This window comes from Hylobates moloch, unplaced genomic scaffold, assembly GCF_009828535.3.
Source record: "Hylobates moloch isolate HMO894 unplaced genomic scaffold, HMol_V3 SCAFFOLD_1, whole genome shotgun sequence".
NCBI lineage: Eukaryota > Metazoa > Chordata > Mammalia > Primates > Hylobatidae > Hylobates > Hylobates moloch.
The window spans coordinates 151,594,667-151,613,042 of NW_026652276.1; positions in this window are offsets into that span (position 1 = coordinate 151,594,667).

Sequence of the window (18,376 nt, forward strand, 5' to 3'; positions counted from 1 at the left end):
AGTGCTGCTTCTTGGAGCACCCCAAGAAAAGCAGAAGCTGCCAGGTCAAGGTATATAGCAGCCCTTCCAATGTATTATATTGACCAAAATAGTCACAGGTTCAGACCCGAATCAAGGGAAGAGGTAATAAACTTTACTGTTTGAATTGAGGAGCAGTCTGCTTATACAAGAACCAGCATAATTGTTTTGGGCCATCTTTGGGAAATAACCACGATCAAGAGTAATTTAGATTAAAGACTGTATAATAAAAAAAGCAAAGAAAGGATGTGTAGCTCTTTAAAAAGCTTGGGTGGAGCTGGGAGTTGACACTTAGATGGGTAACTTTAAGAAGATGATGGCAAAGACAGGAATTTTATGAAAGTGATGTTTGTATGTTATAGGGCATGATACTATAGAAAAGAAAAGCTTGACGATCATGACAGATGAAATAGTGGATGAAGAAGATTTCTGAGAAACAAGAGGACAAAAGTTCAGAATACAAACTTGGATGACTGGGCTTTGATAGAACATTTTTTCTTAGTAACAAGAAGAGAAGAGGGGATGGTATGAACAGATGTAGGTAGTTGTTGAAGACTAACTCTTCCATTAGTGTTGGGGATCCCATGTAATGGAGTCTCAATAAATATTTGTGAATGAATAACTATCTGGACTATAGCAACGTAAGCAGAATGCAGAAAAGCAGTGTGTGGACATGGTGCTGGGGGAACTCCGTGCCCTGGAGTGGGGCAGGGAAGAAAGGGAGATAGGAATTATCACAGATGCAGCTGAACCCAATTCAAGGGGAGAGTTTTAGTTTAATTGGTATATTGCTACCTCAACGGGTTGTTTTATTGCAGATTTTATTCTCATTTGGTCTCCTGAACATGAAGCAGCACAAGAGAACCTTTAATCAGTTGCATGATCTCTGTTCTCTGCTGTTAGGCTTGCTTCCTAAATTAAACTGAGCCAGACGAGGAAAATTCCTTTTGAGAACAAAGGACCCTTTGCTGGAGGACCTGTTTATTCTTCAGCCTCTGTGCCTTCTTCACTTGTGGAAAACCCACTGGGTTCCAGGTCAACACTGTGTCCTCAGCTTTAATTGGAGGTTTATACAAGAAACAGATTATGAAAAAATGTTAAAAACTCTTTTCTGCCTGTTAATGTGTCCACTATTTCTAACATAAGACCAGGCATGATTTATTCTTTCTGAATCTTGGTCTCAAAATTTTTCTCTTTCGAAGGTCCCATTTAATTTGTTGGAAAATTAAAATGCTAACATAATCATTGTTTTCTGCTTTTTTTTTTTTTTTTTGACATCAGGATCTCAGAACTGAATTTAATGCTGTACCACAGTATCTATGGGTAGACATGACAGAGTTTAAGAGTGTAGATTTTGAAGTCATATTTCTTGAAGCCACATTTTTTATCTGTAAAATGAAATAATTTTGGAACCTATCCTATAAGGTTATTTTAAAGACTAAATGAGTTCATACCTGTGAAGTACTTGGCATATTACTTGGTATTTGATTGTTAGCTCTGTTGGTCTTAATTGTGCCCTTCAATTTGGGTGGCTGATTTGCAAATGTGGAACTTCCCAGTTCTCTGGGCTCACATTTCTTTTTTCTTTTCTTTTTTTTTTTTTTTTTAGATGGAGTCTTGCTCTGTCACCCAGGCCGCAGTGCAGTGGTGCGATCTTGGCTCACTGCAAGCTCCGCCTCTTGGGTTCACGCCATTCTCCTGCCTCAGCCTCCCGAGTAGCTGGGACTACAGGTGCCCGCCACCATGCCCGGCTAATTTTTTGTACTTTTAGTAGAGACGGGTTTGCACCATGTTAGCCAGGATGGTCTCGATCTCCTTACCTCGTGATCTGCCTGCCTCGGCCTCCCAAAGTGCTGGGATTACAGGCGTGAGCCGCCGTGCCCAGCCTGGGCTCACATTTCTATAAGTAGGTCCAGGTTTATCTGATGTAATCACCTTTTCTTTCTATTTCTTCCTTGTAAAATATTTTACCCAGGATTTCTTTTTTAAATCTCTCTATTTTCTTCTGCATGGCCAAAGTAGATGACACCTAAGGAATTTTCCAGTTGTTTAACCGTATCATTTTATGACTCTTCTCTGTGGTTGTAAAGATGAAGAAGAACAATATGTATGTAAGGCAACATGCAATCAATATGAATGGTTCCTACTTAACCTAGATGGAATCTTTAGTTACTTTGGAACTGGAAAGTGGATACTAATTTGACACTTGTGATATTCTTTTTTTTCTCTATAAATGTCTTCCTTATCTAGTGTGAATGGATAGGCTAGGCACATGACAGATTTACTGGCTCATATAATCTGGAAAAAGGCAGGGTAAGAAGGCATCAAAATTCTTGGCACATAGGGGCATAGATTATTCTTCTACACATAGGTGCGAAAAGATGATTATTTATCATTAGGATGAGGAAAAAACATCAAGGAAAACACATCATTTTAGGCACCCAGTGATTTCTCTTCACGTAAACATTGTGTTGGAAGATAATCATTTCCTTGTTTAAACAAACTTGATGACCATTTTTCTAGAATGTTGTAGTGAGAATTGACACATTAAATAGAAGATTATGGTAGATATAGTAGAAACTCTAATGTCCTTCCAACTCTTAATAGTCATGCTTTTATGATTTTTGTCTTCAGAGCATTGAGTCTGGAATTTCTCTACTCACAATGTGATTCTATCTGAGAATTAGGTGAGTCATTTCGATTTCATAGTAGGGCTTGGGGTCAGGGCACCCCAAACATAGCAATCAGACCTTTCCCTGGTATTTTAAGTTAATCCCTTTGAGATAAACTGTAACTATATCTTCAATATCTGGCTCTAATTGTGCATTCTTTCAGATGACAGTATAATTTTTTATTTGTGGCTCTATCATAATAGGAGCTGTCAAATCCTAATTAAGGGTTGGGTAGGTTAGGTGTACTTTTACATGAAATAAGGATTTTTTTTTCTTTGAGATTTTGAATCTAGCTTGGCACAAGAGACAGATATACCAGAGACCTTTTTTTTTTTTTTTTTTTTTTTTTGCCTGTCTGAAGCATTAGGAATCCACTGGCTGCTACCTAAGCCTTTGAGTCAGGCTGGGGTCTCCTCACCAGACTTGATTCTTTGTTTATATCTTTTGATTATGTGGGTGTATGCTCAAACTTAAAGGCATAACTATGGGTGGGGGAAGGCAGCTATCTAGGGCCTATGGCGTGGGCATAGGCGGCAGCTCTCTTTATACCCTGAATCTGCTGGAATAAAACTCACTTTCTTTTGAAAAGGCCGGAATGCTGTAAATTTATCAAGACTCCACACTTAACAATGCTTATCTGAAATAGCCAGATGCATAGATGTCTCAACACCACTGCATAGAAAGAAGATACCTGATTCATATGTGCCCAACATCCTGGAAGACATTACACAAAGAAGAGTAGATATTAGCTGCCAATGATTGCTTTTGACGCATGGCATTGATAACTCACATGTGCCTGGTACTTTCACTTTTAGTTCTTGCAGTGTCAAACTAGCTAGGAAAGATAGGCAAAGATGTATGTATTTTCTGTTTCCTCTCGCTAATATTTATTTTATTTTATTTTAGAAACAGGTTCTCACTCTGTTGCCCAGGCTGGAGTGCAGTGGTGTGATCATAGCTCACTGCAACCTTGAATTCCAGGGCCCAAGAGATCCTCCTGCCTCAGCCTCCCTAGTAGCTAGGACTACAGGCACATATCACCATGCCTGGCTAATTTTTTTTAGAGACAGCATCTTGCTATGTTGCCCAGGCTGTTCTTTAATTCCTGGCATCTCACCTTGGCCTTCCAAAGGATTGAAATTATAGGCATGAGCCACCGTATCCAGCCTCTAATATTTTATTTACTAGGCTATCTTTTTTTTGCCTCATCATTTTAAATAATCTTGTATTCTCTAGTTGCTTAAACTGTAGACAGGAAGCCTTTCAATGGCAGGCACTGGGCTTCTTTAACTCCCTTTTAGTATCTTAGAGGCTTCTCCAGGACTAGGTCAAAAGTAGAAGTAGAAGTAATCTCTTGAGACTTAGTTTTTGATTGACTAAGAAATAGAACTTGGTTCCAACTGATGCATTAAGAATTGAACTTTTTAGGTTATAGGTTATGTTTATTCAGATTATCCTAGGTGGTCTAAAAATTGAATAGTGTGGAATGTGGCTGCATACTTTCTCCTCAGGGAAGAGTTAGTGTGTCAAAATGAAAGGATGGGGAAGAGGCAGAGAGGAGCCCAGGGGAGGCATGGGGACAGGCCTCCCTAAAGCCTAGCACATTGTCTGCCTGGTGTGTGGCGGCCACTTGGTGGAGGTTTGTTGATGAATGAATGAGTGTATAAAAGCTGAGTTAATCTGAACAGTCAAGTTGGGTTAACTCCAAATCCCTCTCTTTTCTTGGGAAAGCTAAATTAAATCCAGCTGTTCTTTAGACTGCCAAGCCACTTTTGAGCAAGTTCTATTTCTTCCATTTCTATTTATTTTCCCCTTGGGTACTAAAGAAATAAATGCTTCACCAATTATTTATTCTTTATAGGGGTTGGCCCTCTGCACTTGACATTTGCTTAATTGTTCACATTCTGCATATTATTTTCCTAACGTTGTTCCATTGTCAGCAACATCTTATGTGACTCTAGTGATTAGAGTGTAGCAGGATTTCCTTGTGAGCCCTTTTATTTTGTGCTTTCCATGTCTTCGCTACATATTCTTCCTAATACCAATATTCATATCTAAGCTGACCACACCATTGACTATATAAATGTGACTTCGAAGTTTCAAATGATTTAAGATGTTGTATCCCCTACATTTTATTGATTAATTGATCAATCGATTGATTGAGACAGGGTCTTGCTTTGTCACTCAGGCTGGAGTGCAGTGGTGCAAACATTGCTCACTGGAGCCTCTAACTCCTGGGCTCAAGCAATCCTCTTACCTCAGCTTCCCGAGTAGCTGAGACTACAGCTGTGCCACCATGCCAAGCTAATTTTTGTATTTTTGGTAGAGACAGAATCTCACAATGTCTCCCAGTCTGGTCTCAAACTCCTGGGCTTAATCCATCCTCCCACCTCGGCCTCCCAAAATGCAGGGATTATAGACATGAGCCACTGCAACCAGTCTCCCCTGCATTTTAAACAAAATGGTTTAAAAATATGGATGTGCAACTTAGCTCTTTCTCCAAAATTCTGCCAGGCTTTTGGAATGCATTCACATCAGTCAGATTCACCGATCACATTAGCAACACCTGACAAACTGGATGAACCCATACCTGTATAGATTTGCTCCACATGAAGCAACAATAATGTGCTGCACAGCCTCCTGGCACTGCTAGGCCCTGCAGGACATGATCATAGAATGTATTAGTTCTAATAAGAACTAAGAACAGAAAATCTCTCAGAGCACCTTCTGGGACAAACACCAGTACCCTTCAGCCAGCATACCTTAACAACGAAATACATTGGTATTAGAGTCGATTTTAAGAAAAACAATAATTCATCTAATCTACAATGCTATTCATGATACTATCATTCAATTCTTGTTCCCATAACACTTTAAAAAAGTAGTAATGATAATATGCAACTTTATATTCTGTTCTGTCCTTGATCTTTCTCTGCATGATGACACTTTCTTTGTTGTTACATCACTTACAGTTTACCTTGCTTCTGTCCTCATTTACCAGATCTTCCCCCTTACTTCTTAAACATTAGCTAATATTATTATTTATCCTGCTTAACTTCTGAGTTACTTTGCAATCCAATGGGCAAAGCCAACCAAAACACAGCCATAGTCAAACTTCCTCCTCCTCCCCCTCCTTCCACTCCTCCTCCTCCATTGTCTCTTCTCTTCTCTGTCCCCCTCTCTTTCCGATGCACAGAATTGGATTGATTTAATGAATTATACTCTTACATTGGTAAGAAAATATCATAATTTGTCTAGGCATAGCCTTTATTTTATGATCCTTTTTTACCTCATTCCCAGACATGAATCCCATTCACAAAGCATCCTATTTTCAGGCAGTCATTTTGGCAATTCTTCGACTCATCAGATACTTCAATGTCCTTGGAGCATGTCTGTCTTTTTTGGAAAGAGGGAATTTCCTCACATTTCCCACATTCATTTGATGGTGCTGGTGTCAATGATAAATACAGTAGAACAGTGGTTCCCAAATGTCAGTGTGCTTGTTATCACCTCGAGAGCTCCTTAAAACGGATTGCTGGGCACCAGCGTCAGAATCTCCACTAGGTCTTTGGTGGAACGCAGCAATTTGCATTTCCAGGTGATGCTGGTAATGATTAGGGCCCACGTTTGAGAACTACCTCATTCGAGGATTTCCATCTTTTTATCAAAGTACAGGTGAAAGAGATCGGCAATTATTTAAGGAAGAGCGATTTGCCTTAGGTCAGAAACCCAAGAATTTACTCTGCATACATAAAACCCCAGCATATAGGACCACTTATGAGAGTCCAAAAATTGTGTAAAATGTGGGATTCTATTATTTCCAGCGAGAGCAAGAGCCATGCTGAGTCAACCCCTAGGATAGGGATGTACAGCAGCCAGTGGCTTCATATCCAAATATGTTAATAGCAGGTAAATTATCTGGGGGGGCTTCAATGTAACATTGGCTTTAGAGGAAGAGTGCTTTTCTGACAAGTGATGAGGAAAGAACATTTCCACAATTGCCTCCTCGAGTAGACATACCTTTAGCCTCCACAATCTATCAGGCCATTGTAGAAGACAGTAAAACTGTAGAGGCCATCATTGTTACTATTATTATTTTTAGTCTGCCAAGAGAGCCCTCCCACTGTCCTTCCTCTAGTCACAAGCCCACCATCTCAGGCTGTGTATGGGTACCAGGTGTAGCTACTAACACTCCTTCATCTGTGGGACGTAAGTTGAGCATGTGATGCAAGAAGAACCAATGAGCATCCTTCCCTCTGATTCATGGGGTGGTGCAAGGTTGAGGCTGCTAGCAGCCATGTCTCCTGTTAGCAGAGAAGGCCAACTTCCAGAAGCGAGTGAAGCCAACATATCAGGAGGAGGGATGAGAGGCGAATGGAGAGAGAATCCAGGAGGTAAGGAGTTCCTGGGGGCGTTGGCTCCAGCAGCTTTCTTCAATGCTGAACCTACCCCAGTAAACATAATAGTTTGCTTTTTGCTTTAGTTTGAATTGAGCCTCTGTTGCTTAAATAGGATCCTAACCCAGGTGACTTTCTTAACTCCAGACTCTCCTCACTCATCATTACAGCTGGCAAACTGTGGCAGGAAAATCTTTTAAAAATGCTATTTTCAGCCAGGCGCGGTGGCTCACGCCTGTAATCCCAGCACTTTGGGAGGCCGAGGCAGGCGGATCACGAGGTCAGGAGATCGAGACCACGGTGAAACCACGTCTCTACTAAAAATACAAAAAAAAAAATTAGCCGGGCGTGGTGGCAGGCGCCTGTAGTCCCAGCTACTCGGAGAGGCTGAGGCAGGAGAATGGCGTGAACCCGGGAGGCGGAGCTTGCAGTGAGCCCAGATCGCGCCACTGCACTCCAGCCTGGGTGACAGAGCGAGACTCCGTCTCAAAAAAAAAAAAAAAAAAAGCTATTTTCTGAATATTCTTTTCATAAAAACTTGTATGATACTACTATTATATTAAGTCTGTAGTCTTTTGGATTAATTTCAAAGCCAAAAAAAAAGATATTGGTGACCTTTCAGACTTTCAAAGCACTAAATGATCTAGGGTATAATCTAAGAATAGAGAAACCTCAAATGCCCTAATCCATTTTGGAAGCTGTAATGAGTTTGTCTCTGAGGGTGACAATTTTTAATGCTGTCCAGTGGGAGTTGACCATGATTATTGATATCTGGGCTGAATCAGAACTTAAATTTGGGCTTGCATGAGTTCACTGTGAAGGGCCTTCCTTAGGAGGATCAGGGTTTTCAGAAAAACTGAAACCAATATAGTCCTTTCTTTACTTCAAGCTGCTGCAGACCAGAAAGTGGACTAATCTGATAAATGCCAGAGTTCACTGTCTTTGGGAGTCTGCTTCCCAGGTGATTCAGGTACCCTTTTCAGAGAACGTTGCCATTCCATAGACTTCTTTACAGCATTAATGGGGCAGTAGAATATAATCTCCAAATGCTTGGCTGATTTTCGGGAGACTGGTTGTTTAGCACTCACAAAAATGCCTTCTTTAAACTTACGCACAGAGATAGACCTATCCAGCATGTGTTGGATTTAGACTGTCATGATTTATTGCTTAAATATCTGGGAGTTGGCAGCATGTTTTCTGTTAAGCAGATCTGCTTTATTTTTTTGAACCAATGAGTTATTTGAATGTATTAGGATTCACATGTTTTTCATTAATTCACAATTAACTCATATCAAGATGTTATTTTATGAGAGCATTTTAACATCCATCAAACCCTCTGAGTATTTCTAAAATACACTCCAAGTTGCCTTTTAACCTTAGAATATGTTAGGCATGGTATCAAAGGCAGTTGTTTCAAAGGTGAAGACGTGGATCTGGCACAGACACAGGGGCAGAACATCACAGTGTTAAATGAAGAGCCAATAAAGCTTCACTTTATTAGTTAACTAGAAATTGAAGCTGGGTACCAATTTAGTTGTGAGATAATCGGCTTTCTTTGCATTTACTTTCTTATCTATATAATGGGAGTAACAAGGAATTTTTCAGAATATAAAAGGATATAAATATATTTTTAAAATGCCTTGAAAGATGGGGACACCTTTCAATACAAATAAACACTATGATTCGTGTATTCCATCAAACCTTTCTTTCTCAATGGTGATGACAGACTTGATATTGAAATGAATTCTGCCTCTGCCATATACTCCCCAAGTTATAAGCTAACATGTGTCATGTTTCCCAAACACTTCCTAGTGCCTTTATTTATTTTTATCTTATATTTCCATAAATGCAAGCTTTGTGGTACAATTGGATAAACACAGAATTCTAAGTCAGAATTGCATGTGTTGAGACATAGAATGAAGGCAAGTCAACGATCCTGTTTTTTCAATGTTTTCTTCCCTCATTGGAGGAACCTGTTGTGAACATGTGGCCAATTTGCCTATGAGGCATTGGTTATCTATCTGCCTGAATAATTAAAATAGGAATATTTTCCTTTTCAGGGATGTATATTCTTTATGTAAATATATAAACAATGCATTTGATATACAAATATATACAATACAATTTGCAGAAAATTAAATACATTAATTCCCCAGATACAGCCTGCTTCATTGCCTTAGAAAGTCATTTTCCTCATATTCTTGTCAAATTCCTTTATATTAAGACCTATCTAAAAAAGCCACCACCTCCATGAAGCCTGCCATGTTTTTCCAACAGCTGTTTGTGTAGATGATGAATACTTGTACTCCGCTGTGAGCTAGTGTGAGCCTTTCAGGAACAGGGCTGGGCGCCCCTCATCTTTGTCTTCTACCATATTGACTACTCCAGGATTGATCATGTAGCATATCTCCAGTGAATATTTCTTGAACTACAAATTGAGTTCAAGTGATCTTTTCAAAGTTTTTCTACTAACCTCATTATTGCTATTTCCTAGGACCAAGCTCAGACATCCTCCACGAATTATTATCTGATAAGCTCAACCAACAGCTTCCCTCCTTTATATGACTTTGACTTCAAACTTACATCTTGCACTTTGTTCCTGTTGCTTAGTTTCTCATGGGTTGACTCTCACATTTTAACTTTCTTAAAAACACAGATTAAGTTAAAAGTATAGCACCCGGAGAGTGCCCTGTTATAATAGGTGCCCAATTGCTAGTTATTTATTGACCAATCCCCACAGCAGAAGATAATGGCCTATAAGGAAGAGACAATTTTGTCATATGCTGTGGTTCATTCTGCCAAAAGTACAGGTGATGGAGAACATTGGGAAAGAGGCTCTAATGACTTCAATATTAGAATCTAGTCTTGATGAATATACAATAAATCATTATTGGGCAAATCCTGTTTTCTATTTTTGGAAACATTCGGTATGCAAACAGACTTTTATTTAAAATAATATAGGTTATAATTGTCTGGGAGAGTTTATCAGAGACTGTAAAGTAAAACTGTGGAAGGCTCTCCGCTTGAAAATGAGAGGGAGTATAGTGGATTAACTCTTGTTTGGGGGATAATATCTACAATTTCGGTAGCTGCCACCAGTGAAATGGTGATGGCTTGTGGTTATGACGGGAGGTACATATTAGTATCTCTGGAGACTTAACATATAATACACATTCCTGGGCCATGCTTACCCTAGGAGTTTCTGATCCAGATGGTTCGAATTGGGAACCAAGTGGGTGTGGGGTGTGTGTGTGTGTGTGTGTGTGTGTGTGTATGTGCGTGAGTCTTGAAAGCTCACATATGATTCTGATGTACATTTACAGTTAAAAGCCATTGGTTTGGAGTTTGGAATATCTTGGTGCCCAAGAATAGGTTTTCTTTTTTTTAAAAGTTATGTTTTTAAATGTTAGATTCAGTGGGGTACATGTGCAGGTTTGTTACATAGATACATTGTATAATGGTGAGATTTGAGCTTCTAGAGTACCCATCGCCCAAATAGTGAACGTTGCACCCAATAGGTAATTTTTCTTAGCCTTCACTCCTTCCCACCTTCCTGCCTTTTGGAGTCCCCAGTGTCTATTATTTTCATCTTTATGTCCATGTGTACCCATTGTTTAGCTCCCACTTATAAGTGAGAACATGCAGTATTTGATTTTCAGTTTGAGCTATTCACTTAGGTTAATGGCCTCCAGCTCCATCCATGTTGCTGCAAAGGACATGATTTCATTATTTTTTATGGCTGCATAGTTTTCCATGTTGTATATATACCACATTTTCTTTATCCAATCCACCACTGATGGACACTTAGGCTGATTCCATGACTTTGCTATCAAGAATAGTGCTGCAATAAACATATGGGTGCAGGTGTCTTAAAAAAAATAGAATGATTTCTTTTCCTTTGAGTAGATACTCAGCAGTGGGATTGCTGGGTCAAATGGGAGTTCTATTAGTTCTTTGAGAAATCGTCATACTGTTTTCCACAGGTGTTGTACTGATTTACGTTCCTATCAACAGTGTATAAGGGTTGCCTTTTTCCTGCACTCACAGGTTTTCTTCTGGTAAGGATAAACTGGAATCCAAGATGGAAAGCAAGGTGCATTTGACTTTGCTTTTTTATACAATTATTTATGAAGAAAATGATATGTATATTGATGAGCTGCTTTTGTCTTATAATTTGGAGTCAAAGAAATGGATAATCCTAAGTGTAGTTCATAGGATGTATTTGTAAGTAATAACTAATAAAAACTGAGTATTTAAGAATTTAGCTTCCTTTTATTCTAAAGGAAGGTTTTTATTGTTCTTTCATGTTTGAGACTATTTTGGTACTTTTTCATGTTTCTAGGCCCCATTCCAGCTATTCCTAACTTCTATTCAAAGGAAAGGTATAATTTTTTTTTCTTCTGTAAGCCTCTCCTGTTGCGATGTGTCCTTAATTAGCCTTAATTACTTTTACCTTCGTATTCCTCTGATCCATAGATTGCTGCCTGGTTACTGAGCATTTGTTCTGTCTGCCCTCCAGCTCTGAATTGCCTCCTAAAGAGAAAAATGATAGTTTTGGAAGTATAAGTGTTAGTAATTCTCTCATTCAAAATCTCTGTTTCTTTATTTTACTGTTTTCTTAAAAGGGCCAGACACTTTAAATCTGAATACTTAAAAATCATCAAGTGAAGTAGCTTTTAAACAGGATTCAATAGCTGATGGATGGCTGTTATTAGTATGAACTGTGCTTAAAAACTTACCAGGGAACCACAAGCATTAATCTGGAGGAAGGTAAGACCCTTGGTGTCCTGTCTATTGTGCCACATGGATGCCCTCTCTATGAAACAATCTTTCAACAAAGTCCTTTAGGTACTTATGTTCATTTAAATGGGGGTTATTAACTAGAATTTTATGCTAGAAAAGTGTTATATCAAGATGGATTTTTGTGAACATTTATTGAGTAGGTCATGTGCCAGTCATTTTTTGTGAGGCAAAATGCAATCCTCAAAGCCATCTCATGAGCAGATATTATTCCCATATTCTGTATAAGAAAATTGAGATTCAAAGAGATACATAATTTGTACATGGTCAGTGCAACTGCTTGGTGTGTATTTCATCTCTCATTGCAGCCAAGTCAGCATCAACTTGGACTTCTAACCCCTGTCAACCAAGGCAGAAGACACAGAAGTGGTAAGGAAGTCAAGTTCAGAGTGTCCACCAATAGCGTTCCTACATTCTACACAAAGGATGCTATAATGGCTCATTGGTCCTGTTAAACTCAGTCAGTCACACAAACTGTCATATCCTTTGAGCATATCCATTTTCTTTCACAGAAATAAACTGCCTCTGGACAAATGTGCAAGCTCCCACAAATCTGCCCCATTCTGCCTTAATTTTGTTGATTAGAAGACTTCTTTTCAGCTTTTAGGCAACATCTTTGGTGGATTCTCTACATTTCTGGTTAATTCTCATTACTATAACTGAGCTCAGTTTTCAATTTCCAAGCTCACAATTTAATACAAAGAAATCTAAATTTTTCTGCTTCATCTTTTAGGTGCAAGTACCTCCTGTGTCTTGGAATGGAAGGAGGGAATAGAGGAGGTGTCTGTCTTCATCTGGCCCTGGTTTAGATCTCTTTGTTGGTGGTTGATGCTTCTCTGCTGTCCTTCCATGCCTCTATGGGGGCAGCATCCAAGTGTCTACCTTTGGGGCACAGAGTGGAGTCTCTCCACTGCCCAGTTGTCAGAGTGGAACCCTATATCTTACAGCCCAGACAATCCCCACCACCAGTATTCTAGCCACAGATTTTTACTGCCACAACCCAGACTTTGGCTGTCACCTGGTAAACAGCTTTCTTGGGTAAACTATGATGAAAGACAACTGCAGCATAGCTATCTATTCTATGTCACTCTCTTCTGTGTACCATAATGTTGTTCTCATTCTCTTCCCACACAGGCAGAGTCTAAGCATAACCCTAAACAGCATCCTTTCTTATAGGAAAGCCCTCTTGGACTTGTTTCCAACCACATTTCCACTCTCCAGGCTATTCAGAGAAGAAAGATACATCTTACTTGGAAGTAGTAATCTTCTCACTGCTTGAGAAGAAGATGACAATCTTCTCATTGTCTTCAAGGCCAATGTCTGCACTGTCCCCTTCTCTTGTATAGCAGTCATTCCAACCTTGCCTGCAATTAGAATTACCTGGAGAGCTTTAAAAAACATCTTATTGCCAAGGGTGGCACCAGACCAATCAAATATCTCTACAGGAGGCATCTAGGCACCAGTAGAAGCCTTACTTTGCCGTCTCTTAATCCTGGCAGATGTTGGGTGCTATCTGCAGCTATTGACATTCTAAAACGTTAGGATACTTCTGTCCTGTAGTTTCCAGTCATGGATCCTAGCCAGTCATTCAGGGAAAAATTCCCTTCAATATCCTGTTCCACAAGGATGAAATGACATGCTTGAGTACAGAAAATGAAATGAAAAGAGGGTCTTTTGCTTTCCTCAGCTATGGCCTCTAAAAGGGAGGTTACTGTAAAATTAACCACCACCAAGTATTTGTGCTACAAATGAGTTGTATGAATCAGTGCAACAGCTTGCTTTCTATTCCTTCATTTCCAGGGCAAATACAGGCAGACAATATGTGTGGTTAGTTTTCTCTCTCTCTCCCTTTTTGTTTAAGGAATGCATAATGCTGAGGCTTGTTTGTTGTGGTTTAACTAGTCATGGCTTGGTTGTAGTGAGATGTAAAATGAGTGTAGCTGAGGGAGAGAAATTCCATCTGTAAAAATAAGAAACACAACCATATCTAAAATCTGAGGAGAAAAGCATTTTGAGGTAGCAAAGAGCCTTAGTGACTGGGAACATGAAAACTTGTGTTGGCTGTGTAGTAACAGATATTTTAGAGTGAAAAAAAAAAAAGATTTGGACTCGGGAGCCTTGTGTTCTGCGTTTCACTCTGCCACTAACTGGTTTGGAGAGGCAACTAGAGTAGTGATTAGTGACCTGGTACATGGAATCTACCTCCACCTGCCTGGGAACCAATCCTGGCTTTACTGCTGACGGGGGAGTCTCTTAATTTCTCTGTGACTCAGTTTCCTCATCTGTAAAATGAGGATCACAGTAGCACCATATCAAGATTGTTATGAAAGTCAAATTAGTTAATGCTCTAAAATATTCCATGTAAGCAATTGTTAAATGAAAAATAATTAAATTTGAGCATTTCATTAAATCTTTATGAACTTCAATATACTCATCATTAAAATACCTCTTTAAAATACCTAATAACCTCCATATTCCCTCCATCCAATACCTATACAGATTTGACATTTTTCATTTACCTAGTTAATTTTGTTTGTTTATAGATAAATAACACTCAAACAGCTTTGGAACTACATATAACAATGTACCTTCACCAGTGGGATTAATGATATAACAGAACTTTGATTTGTTTTAAAGATATCACAATAATAATTATTAAATAAGGATTAGCTATTCAGGAAGACTTGTTCTTAAGAATGTCAGAAACAGTCCATATGCTATGAAATTAGAGAATTGGACACCAGTGAGGAAAAGTCACCAATGTCCTTTGCAATCTAATTACAAACTCATGATGTCTTCCCACCATGTCTTGGTTCCTACTGCTGTTTTTTGTTTTGTTTGTTTGTTTGTTTGTTTGTTTTAACCTGGAATGCCCTTTGTGTCCAACAGCATTGCAGAGAGCTGAGCTATCCTTCAACAACTAGCTCAAATACCTCCGTCGTTAAACCTTCCTTGATTTCTTTTGTTGGAAATGACTACTACCTTGTATCAACCTCTCCTGCAGAATTTTGGGGATTATATTCAGAACTATAGTTATTTGTGTACTTATCTTTGGCCTTCACATTAGACTGTGGAGTTCATGCGTGCATGGTATGGTATACTATCTCATAATACATGGTCTTTAAATGAAAGACTTGAAGAGAAGAACAATTCTTATTTTCCAACTTAAAAAAAAGTTAATTTTTTTAAATAAAAGTTTTAGGTTCACAGCCAAATTGAGAGGAAGGTATAGAGATGCCTATGAACCTCCACCTCACACATGTATACCCCACACCCACTGCCATGTTTCCAACCAGGAATGGTACACTTGTTACAACTAATGAACCTGCATTGACACATCATTATCCACAGTCCATAGTTTACATGAGGGTTCACTGTTGTTATTTTTTAAAAATCTTTTTATTCTAAAAAAAAAGGGATATATATGCAGAATGTGCAGGTTTGTTACATAGGTATACATGTGCCATGGTGTTTTGCTGCTTCTATTGACCCATCCTCTAAGTTCCCTCTCCTCCCCCAATCCCCCAACAGGCTCTGGTGTGTGTTGTTCCCCTCTCTGTGTCCATGTGTTCTCATTGTTCAACTCCTGCTTATGTGAGAACAACATGCAGTGTTTGGTTTTCTGTTTCTGTGTTAGTTTGCTGAGGATGATGGCTTCCAGTTTCATCCATGTCAATGCAAAGGACATAATCTCATTCCTTTTTATGTATGCAAAGTATTCCATGGTGTATATGTACCACATTTTATTTATCCAGTCTATCACAGATGAGTATTTAGGTTGGTTCCATGTCTTTGCTATTGTAAATAGTGCTGCAATAAACATACGTGTGCATGTGTCTTTATAGTAGAATGATTTATATTCCTTTGGGTATATACCCAGTAAAGGGATTGCTGGGTCAAATGATATTTCTGGCTCTAGATCCTTGAGGAATTGCCGTAATGTCTTCCACAATGGTTGAACTAATTTACATTCCCACCAACAGTGTAAAAGCGTTCCTATTTCTCCACAGCTTTGCCAGCAACTATTGTTTCCTGACTTTTAATAATCACCATTCTGACTGGTGTGAGATGGTATCTCATTGTGGTTTTAATTTGCATTTCTCTGATGATCAGTGATGTTGAGCTTTATTTCATGTTTGTTGGCCACATAAATGTCTTCTTTTGAGAAGTGTCTGTTCATATCCTTTGCCCACTTTTTGATGGGGTCATTTTTTTTTCTTGTAAATTCTGGATATTAGAACTTTGTCAGATGGACAGATTGCAAAAATTTTCTCTTATTCTGTAGGTTGCCTGTTCACTCTGATGATAGTTTCTTTTGCTGTGCAGAGACTCTTTAGTTTAATTAGATCCTATTTGTCAATTTTAGCTTTTGTTGCAATTGCTTTTGGCGTTTTAATCTGCCCGTGCCTATGTCCTGAATGGTATCGCCTAGGTTTTCTTCTAGGGTTTTTATGGTTTTGGGTTTTACATTTAGGTCTTTAATCCATCTTGAGTTAATTTTTGTATAAGGTATAAGGAAAGCGTCCAGTTTCAGTTTTCTGCATATGGCTAGCCAGTTTTCCCTCACTCTTGCTGTTGCATATTCTATGGGTTTGAACAAATGTATGATGATATGTATCCACCATTCGAGTATCATACAGAGTATTGTCACTGCTCTCAAATCCTTGGTCCTCCACATATTTTTCCATTCCCCAACCCCTTGGAACTGCTGATCTTCACCTTAATATTTTACCTTAAAAATGAACAATTTGTCACTTTCTCCTTGGTAATTAAGATACTCCTGTTGATTGTGGTGTTTCTGCTTTTACAACTAGGTACTTCAAATTATGCAGTTATTTTCTTTCAGATTCTACAGTATGTAGTTTTTATCAAATAGTTCTTCAAATTATTTGCAGTACCTTATATAACTTATCTAGCGTAATAAAATCCTAGTATTATATGTACACACATATATGTATATCATGTATATTTCAATAATTTAAGGTAAAGAATGATTTTTACATACAAACTTTTCTTCAGAACTAGAAAATGAATTATATTTGTGCTTGGGGCAGGATGTTGTGTAAATTTCTGTGTTATGTTTATATATCTAACTAAAATATGATGTTACCAGATTAGTTTTGTAATTTCAATCCAGTTTTTTCAAAATGCCCAAGAGATGTCAGTTTCAATCATGCAAGAGCCTTTTTGTTTTAAGTCATAGACACCAGGATGAAGTTACTGGGTTGCTTGTTTATTTTTGGTGATCAATAGAGTTGTATCTCAAGGGAGAATAAATATAGATGGTAAAAAGCTTCCTCAATTCTGAAAAAAAGCATAGACATTTCTGTGCTGCTGTAATTATTTGCAGATCCTTGTGGAAGCAGGGGTAAAGTTCCGTGTGAAGACTATTTCCCAATGTTGAGTCTGCAAATAGTTCCAGTCTTAAGTGTGAGCATTCAGTTTCTGGCTTTGAAGAATCATCTACCTGCACAGAAGCAGGAGATTGCTGATTATTTTTCCTTCAGCAATTCATCATAGTGAATATGACTCTAGAACTCTGAGCTAAATTGCCTGGCAAGTCTCTTGAATTCTGATAACATTTTCCTGAATGCTTATGTTTTACATATATTTTAAATTTAACTTGCCTTTTTAAAAGATAAATTGCTCTATACACATGCTTAAAGAGATAGTATGAAACAAAGGCAATCAGTGCCTCTACTAGCAAGACACGCAGAAACACAGGAGACACATGGATAATTAATCTCTAACATCCAGGTTCTGTCGATTATGAATAAAGCTGCTGTGAACACTAACATACAAATGTTTGTGTGGACATATGTTTTCATTTATCTTGGGTAAATACTTATGAGTGGAATTTCTGGGTTAGATGGTAAGGATGAGTCTGACTTTATAAGAAAATGCCAAACTGTCTTCCAAAGTGTCTGTACCACTTTGCATTCCCACCAGCAATGTTGGAGATTTCCAGTTGCTCCACAGCACTTGTTATCAATCTTTTTAAATTTTAGTCATTCTAGAGGGTGTGTTGGGACATTGCACTGGAGTTTTAATTTATATTTAACAATAATGACATCGAATACTTTTTCATATGCTGTTTTCCATCAGCATCTTTTTTTGAAATGTGTCTATTCAACTATTTTGTTAAAATTGTGGCTTGTTAGCCTTGTTATTGAGTTTTGAGAGTTCTTTATATTCTCTGCACACCTGTTCTTTATTGTTTGGAGATAACTCTTTATGGATCTCTCCATATTTCTGCACATTTTGTGAGCAGGGACATTGACAACTGTTGTTCTAGACTATCTTTTCAAAGGGGTTTGTATAGCAAAAAAGCCTTGGATAATTGAGATATTGTTTTCCATTTGGGAAAGAGAAGATATATTTGGTGTCCAAGATAATAAAGATATCTCCCTTGTTTTCTTGCAGGCCTTAAATAAGACTGGGCTATTAAGCTTGGGGTTACTCAGTGGCAAGACAAATCTACTGCATGTG